We start from the raw sequence: 12,158 nt of genomic DNA on the forward strand, positions 1-12,158 counted from the left end.
CATTCCCCGTAGAGATCCACTGTTTTAACGCAGTTTCTAACAAACTGCTATAAAAAGTGAAACTTGCTTTAGCAAACTGGTAAGGCGCGTTCCTATTCAAAAATTAGCAGTCACTTTCTATTTTTCCTTTCCTGTCTCTTATCCCCCGAAGCCTGCTGCGTTCAGAATGTCGGTTCCTTTTGAATGCAATATACACATTCGGGGGCGACCTTCATTATCCTCGCTGCTTTTTCTTATCTCTCTCTCTCTCAAAAACATTGAACAACGATAGCCCATACTTTGACGGAAACGTAGTGACAGTCCGCTGGGGCACTATCGTGTCTCACCCATTGAGTCCTGAAGTAAATGGCGTGTATGGCGGCACTGTTTCTTAGGGCCTTTTTTTTTTTTTTTTTTTTTTCCTGCTGCGCGCGTGTGCGTCACGGACGACTTTGCACACTCTCACTTATCAAGGTGGCGTTTCGGGCGCACTGTGACGCGCTCGCGTAAGCTCAACATACCTCGAGTTTTGTGTTGGATACCTACAAAGTGGGTGAAGTACGCCTACGTTATAATGAAATGCGTGGCCGACGGTGGCAACGAACACACTATCTTTCACTACAGCAGCCCAGTATTCTAATCATTAGGCTACGATCACACGCATGCTTCTCTCATGCCAAAGCCGCGCTTTTAAACATCTGGTACGTGCATCACGTGCAAGTTTCTCATAATCTTCTCTCGTGACAGCTTGCAGCGCGTTAGACTGCACTGCCTTCCGTACCGGCCAAATTTTTGGTCAGAAGGATACCTACAAAGTGACTGAAATCCGCCTGTAATGCTATCGCATTAAAGAAAAATTCGTGTTCCACTGCAGGTCGGACCCTGATGTAATGGCAGGCTTCACCGCGCTCGACTGGCTTAGAACACAAAAGTGCAACAACAGTCAGCCAATAGGCAGGTGGTCGTTGAACTTTTTGAAAGGCGGTGGACATCATGAGCCAGCGGCGGGATACAAGTCACTGTGTGCCGTGGTGGGTGCCTGAGCAGCACCGCGCTCTGTGGTATATACGACGAAAGAAAGTCACCACGTCAAGCGCTGCCACTATAAACACCGATGGCGTCGACCGGTGCCCCATTTGATGCATGGCCAAAAGCACAGTGCTCGGTGGGCGAATGGGGCTGAAATATATTTTATCATTATTATCATCGTCATCATCATGAATGGACGAAAAATCTGCCGCTGCTGCAGTGAATGTGAGTTTCCCGTTCCGTGTCACAAAAACTGTTTTGTCACAGTCAATAACATGTGCTCTACGACTGCATATTTCATGTCACCATGTCATAATAGTTCGAGGAAAAAATAATAATCAAGCTCACACGCGCAGCGTGCAGTAGTTCTCATCTTTCTTAACTTTTTTTTTTTTTGCGTTGCAAGACAGAAATAATACGCGCTTCGGCGTTCACTGAGGTAATCGCACAAGTTAATCTCAAAAGCTGGAGCACAAGTTAGTGCCACTCCTTGCATACGCGGTGAATGGCAGAAGTCTGGAAGCAAATGACGGGCGCCCCCCTTACATTGACGGCCGTGTATTACCACCGCACGCAATTTTACTCGGAGTGAGTGAGTGTCGGAGAGCAAGCGTTTTCTGGGTATTTATTTCCTGTTCTATCGCTGGGCAAGAGCGGCAGTACGTCTTCTGTTAAAGATTCTTGGAGGCGGGCCAGGTTAGCGCAGATGGAGTGAGAATGGGGCGTTCAGTTCCGCTGTCGTTCAGATTACCTGTTTTATTCGTAGAAAACACGTCAAGAACGCACTATTTGAAAAGTGACATGAGTGGTTCTATCTGCGCAGTGGTCAGCAGCTCCGTATAAATCCCACCGCGGTAGACTGGCGTTCTGTCTTTCTAAGACCAGTCGTACATTATATCGCAGGTTGATTTCAACCACGGTTGAAATTAACTCCCTTAAAATACTTATACGAAGTCACAAGCATGCCTAACTGCATGGAAGTGGTATATAATTGTATCCTCGCCACCAGCTTACGATAAAATTGACACTAATTTCTTCGAGACCATGGTGTCGTCGCAGACGATCGAAAAGCAACCATGGGTTACGTATCGAATACTGTGAGATCACGTGATGATCCAAGATGCAGCATCAACATAGCAACTCATGTGTTGCATCCTAATCTCTGTGTCTCGGCCAAGAAAAGTAGCTTTTATCATAAGAAACATGAAAAGACGATTACTTTATTCTTGTACATGGGGATGGTGTCGTTGCCATCTTATCGGTGTAATCCGCCTTTTTCATTTTCCTGTGCTGTCCTCCGCCGCATGCCGCTGGAAACGTTTTGGAAGGCTGCCGGGGCTTTCGCCGCGTGGTTTGTGAACCTGCGCATCGGTTGTGCGTTTCGTGGATCACGAAAAAATTATTAATGGCTTCTCCGGGGCAGCATGTCGTTCCTGGAAGCCATGTAGCACTCACCAACTTATACAGGGTGTTTCACTTAACTTGGGCCGAACTTTAAAAATATGCAAATGCTACGTAGCTGCACAGAACCAAGGTAATGGTGCATGGTTGAGGTCGCTTGGAGATACTCAGATTTTTTGCATCCCGCATAATTAGCTACTTAGTCTTAATTGATTAATGAACTTCTCAATTATTGTAAATATATTAAAAGTGTCAATTAGAAAATTGTAGAGCAACATGAAAAACCCCCGATACAGCTTTCTGTTGCCCAATACATGCTACATAAAAGTGATTTTCTGAGCGTGAAAGGAGCCCGCTAATACACGCGAAATTGCCGCGCGACTGGCCGTTCGAGGTACTTTGCGTGTATTTGCGGGCTTCTTTAACGCTCGGAAAAACACTTTTATGTAGCACGTATTGAGCAACAGAAAGCTGTATCGGGGGTTTTTCATGTTGCTCTACAATTTGCTTATTGACACTTTTCATCTAATTATAATATTTGAGAAGCTGATGATTCATTAAGGCTAATTATGTAATTAGGCGGAATGAAATAAATAATCTGAGCATCTCCAAGCGACGACACACAACATTACCTTGGTTCTGTCCAGCTACGTGACATTTGCATATTTTTAAATCTTGGTGCATGACAGCTGGGACATACATACATACATACATACATACATACATACATACATACATACATACATACATACATACATACATCTGTGTGTGTGTGTGTGTGTGTGTGTGTGTGTGTGTGTGTGTGTGTGTGTGTGTGTGTGTGTGTGTGTGTGTGTGTGTGTGTGTGTGTGTGTGTGTGTGTGTGTGTGTGTGTGTGTGTGTGTGTGTGCGTGTGTCCGCCGAGCGGCATGCAGACAGCAGCAGCCCCGCCAACCCCATGAGGGCAGGCAAAGAAAAGCTCGCTTTGAAATTCTTTTATCTCTGTACCGTGTGCCAGAGGCATTACCGTTCAGCGTCGCGTGGATTCGTCAGAACGGTAATACGCTATCCGAGAATGCGAAGATAACGGGCCAACCGCGCAACGCCGTTATGAAAGCATGCAGGCGGCGCCAGTGGGTGCGCCGCCTATTGTTGGACTTAGATCACTGTCTTTTGATTTGATTGTGGAGGCGGCGTCATGTGTTTTATGTCGCTTGCGCCACGAAGCCACGCAGCGACATGTGTTTTTGTGTCACCCGCGGTCAAACCCACGTGGTGACATGTATAAGGAGAAGTTTATTGTCATCTCTACATTTTTTACAATTCACAGGTGTAACACCATTCATTTTTCTTGATATACTGGTATCTGTTTACACACTATTACACACAATTATACACTAGGCATTTGTAACATAAAATTTGATTAGTTTCGAGCCGTTATACAATGTTTAGGCTATTATATTGTACTTTCGTTCAGCCTTTCACGGTTATACAATGTTTAGTTTGACTCACAAAACATTGGAAAATGCACTTGCAAATGGATCAGCCTTGTATTTTTATACAATGTTTAGGCTGCCCTTTATTTCTCACAAAATGGTATTCTTTAAATGTTGTTGGGGTCACATAATTCCATTTTTTTCCTAAAGTTCAAAGATTTAAAGGCGTGTTAGTATGGAATAAGTGGGATTTCAACTGTGTTTTCTTTAACTATCCAAAATTTTGTATGCCATTTTTTAAGAAAATTGTCTATTCCATTTTTTTCTAGCTCTTCATTTAATATGTTGCACATCATGATTCTGGTGTTTTTTAATACCGGATACACCGCTTTTTGGGGCTTTTTCTTAATTTCAGCAAGCCCTCTTCTTTTCCACAAATTATACATTATTACTATGGTCAGTATTTTTCAAAGAGGCTTTTCTTCTTCTCTTCTTTGGCTAGATTTGTTCTGAACTTGGTATTGGCTATCTTCCAAACAACTTTTGCTGAAGGGCATTCTTTGAATGCATGCCTTTGCGATTCAGGTTGTTTGCAGTTAGGACATTCCTCTGATGGTGTGATCCCGAACCGTGCAAGTCTTATTTTTGTCGGGAGAACTCCCCACCGTCTTTTCCATTCAAAGTCTTTCACTTCCTTCGGTAATTGCGTGTGTTTCCAAAATTTCCACTTATGTGGTAGACTTTTTGGTACATCTTCCATATTCAACTCCTTCAGAGCCATTGTAGCGCTTATTTCTGCGGTCTTTATGTCTGCTAGTGGGGTTTCTGGACAGAGTTCCTCGATCGCTTTTTTTGTGTTCACTGCTTCTTTGTAAAATTGAAGCGGGATTTCGGCTCTCGGGCCTTTCCAGATCTCTGTTGTGACAAAGCGATCAAGAGTACTAATCCAATATCTCAGTAAAGGTTTTCCAAGGAAGTTATTCTCGTGAATTAATGAGCTTACTGTTTTTGCTGCCAGAGTTCGTGCTGTTAGAGAAACGTTTGGTATCCCTAAACCCCCTCTTGATGGGGGTATTCTCGTAACTGTTTTTGTAACTGGTGCTGGTTTCTTTCCCCAAAGGAAGCTCCCTATGAGGGTAGTCAGTCTGTTTGCAACCAGTCGAGGCATTCTTGCGATTCTTGCTACATAGAAGGCAGGAGAACATAGTTTTGTTTTCACTACTTCCGCCTTCTCTATTAGGCTTAAATCTTGATGGCGTGGGTTTTCGGCCACTTGGGCAGCTTTTTTTAGGGGTTCATCCCAACTTTTTGGCGAAACGTCTCCTGGTTGAAACCACAATCCGAGAACTTTTGCAGCTTGCACAAATTGTACTTCACCAAGTGATTCTTCTCTGAAATCCCCAAATCGCAGTGCTTTGCTTTTTTTTTGATTAATTCTTGCTCCAGATATTATAGCATACTCTTCGAAGATTTGCAGAAATGTCTGGTAGCTGCATTCATCTTTAATAAATAAAGATATATCATCCGCAAAGGCTGAAATTTTTATTTCCCCCAATCCTGGCAATGGGAAACCTCTCATTCTTTTTTCTTGGTCGACTCTTCTCAGTAGCGGATCCAAAGTCAATACAAAGAGTCCTGGTGAGAGTGAACAACCTTGTCGCACCCCTCTCGTAACCGAGAAACAATCTGTGAGCGTGTTGTTAATTTGTATTTCACTTGTAATATCTTTGTATAGTAATTTGATGATGTCTATGAAGTCCTGAGGAAAACCGAATTGTTTCATAGTCTCATATATATAATTATGGTTCACTCTATCGTATGCTTTCTCTTGATCTATCGTAATGAAGGCACCTATAATTTGTTTTTGTTTGACATAAGTGAATATATCGCGTGTTAAAGTCAAAGACGCGAATATCGATCTCCCTGGAACTGCTGCTGCTTGTAATTCTGATATAATCATTGGCAATACATCATTTAGTCTATTTGTTAAGATCTTTGCTGCTATTTTATAGTCTGTGTTTAGTAATGTGACGGGTCTCCACCCATTCACATCTAGTGGGTCATTGTTTGGTTTAGCTAGTAGAATAATTCTTCCATTTGCGAAAGAAGGAGGTTTCTTCTTTTGAATGATAAAATTGTTTATCATTTTTACTAGTCTTTGTCCGATTATGTCGAAAAAGGTAAGGTAGAATCCTGTCAAAATACCGTCTGGTCCTGGTGCTGTTTCTCGCGTCATTTTCTTGATTGTTTGAAATACTTCTTCTTTGGTGGCAGGGGCACACAGTTGATCGTGGTCTTCTCGTTGTACTTGTGGAAGGTTTTCAAATAATCTGGTTGCATTGCTATCTTGTATGGTGTTGATTCCTTGTAATACTTTTTGAAAGTGATCAAGGAATACTTCCTTAATAGATTCTTCATTTGTGGTGATTTCACCTTTGTCTGTCCGTATTGCTTCTATTCTTCTCTTTCCTTCGGTGTCTTTTTTTAGTTCATGAACTGGTTCACTTAAGTTCATTTGATCACATTGCTGTGATTCTGTGTGACGTTTTCCGTTTTGTCTTATCTCTCTCAAGTGATGTTTATATTTGGCACGTAAACACTCGAGGTATTCTTGTATGCAGCAAGTCTGTTCTCCTCCTCGTTCTATTATACGTATTCTACGTAATATTTCATTCAGGATCTTAGTGTTTCTTCTTTTCATGTTTTTCCCAGCTTCTATTAGGATTTCTTTCCATTCTTCTTTTAGATCATCCCAGTTTTCATTTGTGTTATTATTGTCTAAACTTTTCTTTAGTTTCATTTTTATGTCTTCGCATGCTGTTTGGTCATGTAATATTGATGCATCCATACGCCACATTCTTGGGGTGTGGGTTGGTCCTTCTCTTCCTTTTAGTGTAAAAATAACCGCTTTATGGTCACTAAAAGTTTTCGTTCCTTCTGGGCCGCTCATAGTCTGTATTTCCTCCAGCTCTGTTAGAAGACAAGGAGACATATAAGCTCTGTCAAGTCTGCTTTTTGTTGTTCCGCATGAACGCGTGTATTCAATTGTGTTACTATGCAACCATAACCATGCATCTGACATATTGTAGTATGTTAACAATTTTTTTAATTCTCTCGCGTGGTAGTTTGATTTCCCCTGTCCTGGTCCGCGAATGTCTCGATTGCTGTCCAGGACGCAGTTGAAATCTCAACCACCACGCAAGGTGGTTTTTTAGGCATGTAATTCCATAAATTTTTAAAATACTCGTTAGTAGAACTCCTTGTTACAGGGGCATACACATTAATAAATCGCACTTTCCGGCCACCTAAGAATGTATCCACACATGTTATCCTGCCCTCAGAGTCGTAGGTACAAAATGCCCCTTTCCGGTATCGGTTTGAGACGAAAATAACGCCTGTACCGCATGATCTATTGCTCGTTAGTGAAAAAAAGCCTTCTACCCCATTGGTTTCCTTAAAAATGGCCACATCTTGTGGCGTGCGGAAGTTTGTTTCTTGTAAGAAAATAATATCAATTTCCTTTTCTCGGGCTAAACTAATCAATTGTTTCTGTTTCTCTGGATTTCGGAAACCCCTAACATTAAAAGACATGCAATGGAGTCTTTCAACTATCATTTGAAGTGAGAATTACATTTAATACAGTCACAATTATTGTACGCAAGAGTTGTAATTTTAACCTTAGAGATCTTAATTTTAGGGTAAAAGGCTTCTCTCACTTGCTCCTCACACTCTATATTTTTATCATTTGAATGATATGTTTAGAGTAAAGGGCTTCCACCCTTTGCTCCTGCTCGCGCATCTGTGACTTCCATGTCACTAGCCGACGAGTCAGGCGACGGTGAATGTTTTCTTTGTTTTTTTTTTATTGCTTTTGATTGGTATCACCATCACTGCTGGTCGTTTCATCTTTTGGTCGCCGAAGCGTGTTTGGGCTACTGCGTTCTTTTGATGATTTTGCTCCTCTTCTTTCTCCTTTCCTTCTGGATCTTGAGCGGTGCCTTTGCTTTCCAGATGATTGAACCCCTTGGGGTGTTTCATTATTGAATGGTCCATCTTCACTCACCGCTGTGTTTGTTTAGGATCAGTTTGATCAATGTTTCTCGGTTTATCTTTTGGGGGGGGGGGGGGGGCATCACCTGCCTTGCTTCACTGGTAGAAGTTTCACTGCTGGAAATCAATGCCGATTTTGTTTTTTTTTTTTTTTTTTTTTTTGCTTGTCTGGGCAAAGTGACTCAGGCGTGTCCTCTTCGTTTGTTTTTTTTTTTTTCAACTGCGTTTTCTGATACGCTGTTGTCTGTGTCACGGGAGGAGGTCTCAGACATGTTTACTAAGGGACATTCCTTAGACACCGCTGTATCAGATGTGTCCGCATTCTCTGTGTAGGATGCAGACGACAGTTCGCTTGTACTGGACTCTTTTGTAGCCTTGTTTGATGCTTCTTCACTGCTATCTTCGTTCTGTACTGAGACCTCACCATCCCAGTAATTATGAGTTTTGATTGGTGACTTTGAAACACGGGGCTGAAGCACTTGCATTTTTGGTAGTGACGGCAATGGGGGAAAATCTTTGTCTAATTGCGTGTTTCCCACTGGTGACTGTTCTGCAAGTGGTTGTTGCCATGCAGCACCAGCATACGATTTCGCGTATGTTTTTCCGCGAAAGCACGCCTTGGTACCATGGCGTCCGCCACACTTTCTACATTCCTCGTCACACCCGGTTTCCTCATGTCCAAACACACCGCAACGCTTGCAGTAGGGGGCGGTACACGAAGTCGCCATATGGCTATCGTTACCGCATCTCGCACAAACACGACGCATGCCGCGGTATTCGCACATCACCCTATTTCCTTGAATCGTAAGGAAATTGGGTATGGGCTTAGCCATTTCAATGCGGACAACTCTTACTCCATTCAACTTATTGTTTCTATTTGCTACCTTCGCGAAAGCAACACTTTTAACTTTGCCATAAGGCTGCAACGCATATGACAGGGTGTCGGCAGGCAAGTATACCGGAAATCGGTATACATTAACAAAAGTGACAGGCGGGCCGACAGCTTCTACTGGCACTTTCACATGATTCACCCGGAAACCTTCTGCGACCATTAGTCTCGTTGCCTGACTTGAGTTTCTTGTACATACTAGAAACTTGGAACCTCCCATGTGTTGCAGTGCCAGTACGCTGTCGTCCCCAGCTGTGGCTTCAACTGCATCAATCAAATCATCAATCGAAATGTCGCCATCAGGTGCATTAAAAAGGAAACAGTTTTCCCTTGAGGGTGTCTCACTCATGTTATCCATGGTGATGAGGACGTTGCCGCGCGGTCGCTGGCTGCGTTGCCTCGGAGTTACAGGAACTGGTAGCACTAGTTGTGTGCAGCTGGCGCTGAGCGCTGCTGCACTCTGGTGAAGCCAGGAATCAGTGAAGGGAACTGACTCTTCGGCAGGCCTGTAGGATTTTAGCAGTTGCTGGAAGCGCCAATGAAGACCCGGACAGTGCCAGGTTCATCAGCCGCTTCGCTGAAGCCCCCAGGGAAGACCCCTGGAGTGCAGTGCAACCGAGCAGGTGGTAATCGGCAGGACCCGTGATCACAGCAAGGCAGACCACCAGCAGACCGGCCAGGAAGGTCCACGTCAGCACCACTGTAGGATCCGTGATCTCAACCAGATAGTCCGCCAGAAACCCAGCGAGACTCTCCAGTAAGGTCCACGTCAGCACCACAGACCAAGTAGTCCGCCAGTAACCCAGCGAGACACCCGGGGTGGGCCGATCCCGAGGGTAGTGCAAAGGAGGTCCGAGCACGGCCGGGTCCAGGGTCCAAGATGAGACTTGACAGAAGACTCGTTGACTTGACAGAAGACTCGTTGACTCGCTGAAAATTTGGTCTGTCTGTCTGTCTGTTTGTCTGTATGTCACCTGTTACATACATACATACATACATACATACATACATACATACATACATACTACATACATACATACATACATACATACATACATACATACATACATACATACATACATACATACATACATACATACATACATACATCTGTGTGTGTGTGTGTGTGTGTGCGTGTGTCCGCCGAGCGGCATGCAGACAGCAGCAGCCCCGCCAACCCCATGAGGGCAGGCAAAGAAAAGCTCGCTTTGAAATTCTTTTATCTCTGTACCGTGTGCCAGAGGCATTACCGTTCAGCGTCGCGTGGATTCGTCAGAACGGTAATACGCTATCCGAGAATGCGAAGATAACGGGCCAACCGCGCAACGCCGTTATGAAAGCATGCAGGCGGCGCCAGTGGGTGCGCCGCCTATTGTTGGACTTAGATCACTGTCTTTTGATTTGATTGTGGAGGCGGCGTCATGTGTTTTATGTCGCTTGCGCCACGAAGCCACGCAGCGACATGTGTTTTTGTGTCACCCGCGGTCAAACCCACGTGGTGACATGTAATTACATGCGCCGCCTCCGGGAGCTTCTTCTCGCCGCATGCCGCAGCGGCGCCCGAACTTGAGCAGTTCTTCACGCAACAAGTCCGATGGTGTGCACCTTCCGAGTGTAGAGAACCCTGGGGGGCAAGAGCGTGCTCGGTGCGCGTGCTTGTCGACGCTGGCCCCGCATCTCGCGTGCTTGTTTTCTTCTCGTAATGGCGCTTACACACTACGGAAAGGATTGTCGGTACGGAGACGGGGTGGAGTGGGTGGGTGATAAATGGTCGAAGAAAAGAAGGATAAATGTAGGACTGGTACATGTATTATTAAAGTGTACTAATTTTTTTTGCGATAGCAATTATATGGACACTCAAAAGCAGATTTCTGCCGTCGGCGTCGCCGTCGCCGTCGCCGTCGCCGTGAGGTTCCGTATGACGTCATTTGGAGATGAAATCGTCGCCGCGCGCCGAACGCTGTATGTGCGAGTGAAAGGGCGCGAGGGGCGCGTCTTTCACGGGGAGTGAACGCACGGCGGAGAACAAACGCGCGTTCTGCGCCGTGCTCGCTTAAGGGCTGCAGAAGTAGGCGTCTCTTTTCTCCTTTACAATCACCATATATGTAGAGCAAACGCGCCTTCTTCGGACGCGCGAGAGGCCGTGGGGGAGGGGGAGGGAAGGGAGGCGACGTTTAGCTGCGGCACCAAGTGCCTATTTATATCAGAGGCTCCAGCAACAGTCACCAACGCCGCACGCATTTTGAGCTAACGCGGGCAAAACGCCGATGGCGTCGACAACAGTTCTGCGTGTTGTTGCTACCAAAGCCGCTCACCTTACTTCGTATGACATTGCTGTGTTGCTATCGCATTCATTGCTTCGCCCTTAGGGCGAAACTGTGACATTTTTTAATGAGACTCATAACAGTAAAGAAGATGGTACAGTGTCGCATAAGTGTAGCACGTCTCGCTGCATATGCACACCTCCGCTCACCATTCTTCCCTCGACAAACACCAAACATCGCTTCCGTCCTCCTGACTTCGCTGCGTCGACGTCTCGCGGTGTGCTTCCGCGTGAACTGCTGTTTGCATTTCGGAATAACTTGTGGACGCTGAAGTGCATTGCCTGACATTGAAGTTGTGACCTGTGCTGTGCGTAAACATGAACATTGCTTGAGATTACACGTCGCATAGGGTCAACGTAAAGTCAATTGTACGCCTCGAATTTATTTTTGTAGCATTTAAGTAAACGCTTCACAAAGACTTCGCTTCACATAGATTTCAACGTCTGCGTTGGATGTGCATTTTTAAAAATATTTTCAATAGTGTAAAACAGTCATCGCAGAGACATGTGGCATATTTTATTGACGTAACACTGCAAAAAGAAAGCCCTACGTGCGCATCTCAGGGCGTATTTGGTAACAAAATGAAAAGGTTATGGCGATGGCAAGCTACACTCCACCTAATTATTCGGAAGTCGCCACGTAGTTACAGGTGCTATGCCTGTAAAACTGTGCAAGAACACGAACTACAGCACCAAAAGCGAAAATCTTCGTTCTCATCTCAGATTCATATGCGCATGATACCGAAAATAACTGAGTGGTGACCCAGATGCATAAGCTACATGACGAACCAGATAACCAAAAGAATGATGTCTCCGTACAATTATAATATAGCGCGTGTGAGAAATTGCTAACATTCTGTGAGGTTTGTGCTGTGAAAGTGCGCATACAAGTAGTCGCTAATGTATCTTTAAAGATATGAGCCAATGCAAGGATCAACGACGCTTTTGCCTGTGTGTAAAACAAAGGCATACGAAGTACAGATGACAAGTGTGCGGCACCTAATGTTGCTAAACATTTAAAAATATCGTGTGTGATCAGATTTCCTGATGTCGCATACACCGGCGTACATAT

General features: G+C 44.6%; 1 protein-coding gene across 1 annotated transcript in view; it reads left to right on the top strand.

The window, feature by feature from the left end:
* LOC119436862 (cocaine esterase) overlaps positions 1–12,158 on the top strand; it is a 64,077-nt gene that overhangs the window by 33,441 nt on the left and 18,478 nt on the right. The gene's annotated exons all lie outside the window — the stretch shown is intronic.

The sequence above is a fragment of the Dermacentor silvarum genome, chromosome 1 (genome assembly GCF_013339745.2).
Source record: "Dermacentor silvarum isolate Dsil-2018 chromosome 1, BIME_Dsil_1.4, whole genome shotgun sequence".
Classification (NCBI taxonomy): Eukaryota; Metazoa; Arthropoda; class Arachnida; order Ixodida; family Ixodidae; genus Dermacentor; species Dermacentor silvarum.